This window comes from Pipistrellus hanaki (assembly GCF_964339955.1).
Source record: "Pipistrellus hanaki genome assembly, chromosome: 1".
In the NCBI taxonomy this organism is placed as follows: Eukaryota; Metazoa; Chordata; class Mammalia; order Chiroptera; family Vespertilionidae; genus Pipistrellus; species Pipistrellus hanaki.
This window is the reverse complement of record NC_140503.1, coordinates 149063138-149064898: the sequence shown is the minus strand read 5'-3', so window position 1 is coordinate 149064898 and position 1761 is coordinate 149063138.

The window sequence follows — 1761 nt, the reverse complement described above, 5'->3', positions numbered from 1 at the left end:
GTATGTTACCCTTTGTATAAGAGGAAGTAAAATATACACATATCTACTCCTTTGAGCAAAAAGAAATAAAGGATAAGCCATAAGATGCATGAGTTTGCTTACAGGGAGTGGTTAGGAATGGGGTAGAAAGGACAGAAGGAATTAGGGGGAAAGGAGAATGTTATTTTTGATATAACTTTATAAACCATACTGACTTTTGAAACCATGTTAATGTTTTACAAATGCAAGGAAGAAGAAAGGGAAGTGGGAGCAGGAAAGAAAGGGGAAAGGAGGGAGAGAAGGGAAAGGAAGAGCCTGAGAAGGGGAGGGAGACAAGATGGGTAAGGAAAAGAGAAAAAAAAAAGGGGGGGGGGGGGGGAGGAAACAGGAAATTATGGGGCAAGGGACCGAACTATATATATAAAAGCCTAAGTGACTGAACGACTTTGTCACTATAACACACTGATCACCAGGAGGCAGATATTCAACACAGGAGGTGCCCCCAGGTGGTCAGTGCGCTTCCACAGCCAAGTTCCGGCAGCCAGCCAACCTCCCCGGGTCCCTTCTCCTGGCCCAGCCAACCCTGATCAATGGCCAGGCTGAGGAACCCCACCGGTGCATGAATTTATGCACCAGGCTTCTAGTTGGAATATAAAAAGAAACGAATGAAATGGCATTTCAAGTGATAACAGCTACACTGAAGGGATGAGTGGAATGGAGAACTTAAGTTTTGAATAGAGTATCTGAACTAAATGCCCTAAATCTGATAAAATGAACCCTTTTAAAATATCTTGAATTCTTAGGCTTCTAATTTACAAAGGCACAGGCTAGCAATTATGAAATTTTTTATTTATTCTAGGATTGAACAAGCAAGTAAATATGTTGGGGATATCCTGCTTTCATACTGTACACACAAAAGAATTACACATGGAAAGAGAACATAAGACCCTTCTGATATTTTATTAGAGATATCAGTGTTAACTCATGGATTTAAGATGTATATGTATAAAGAATTACAAGGAAAAAAATAATCTATAAACCTTTAAAAATTACAAAGGGGTAGGTGTGTGTGTGTGTGCACGCACGTGTAAACATGTGCATCTATTTCCTAACGGTCTACTGTGAAAACATAAAAGCATTGACACCTCAGTAGCAAGGAGTATACCAACTGTCCAGATAGTGGTTACTAAATTCCCTTCTCCACTAAAGAAATCAGTGATCCACGGAGAAATCACAAATTTGGGGGCTGAAGTAGAGAAAGATCAAGACATCAAGATATGCCTGGGACTTCTGTGCCCAAAAGTAAATCACATAAAAGAATGTGGACCTGTTCTTAATTAAACAAAGGGACTGAGGACCTGTTCCAGATTAAGGATATCAACAGGATATGATAACTGAATCTGACACAAACTGGTTTCCATCTGCTATCAAGGGAATTATTGGGACAGTTGATAAAATCTGAATAAGATATATAAATTATACTACTGTACTCATGCTAACTTCCTGATTTTGATCATTGTATTAGTTATGTATGAGAATATCCTTGCTTTTTTAGGAAACATAAGTATTTTAGGAAACACACACTGAAATATTTAAGGCAAAGGATACTTATTCTCAAAAGGTTCAGAAAAATAATTTTGACAGAATAAATATGGTACAATATTGGGTGAAGAATATATAGAAAGTCTAGGTATTATTCTTACTACTTTTCTAATAACTTTAAAATTGTGTCAAAGCAAAAAATTAAAAAATCACTTATCCAGAGTTCACACAAAGGTAACT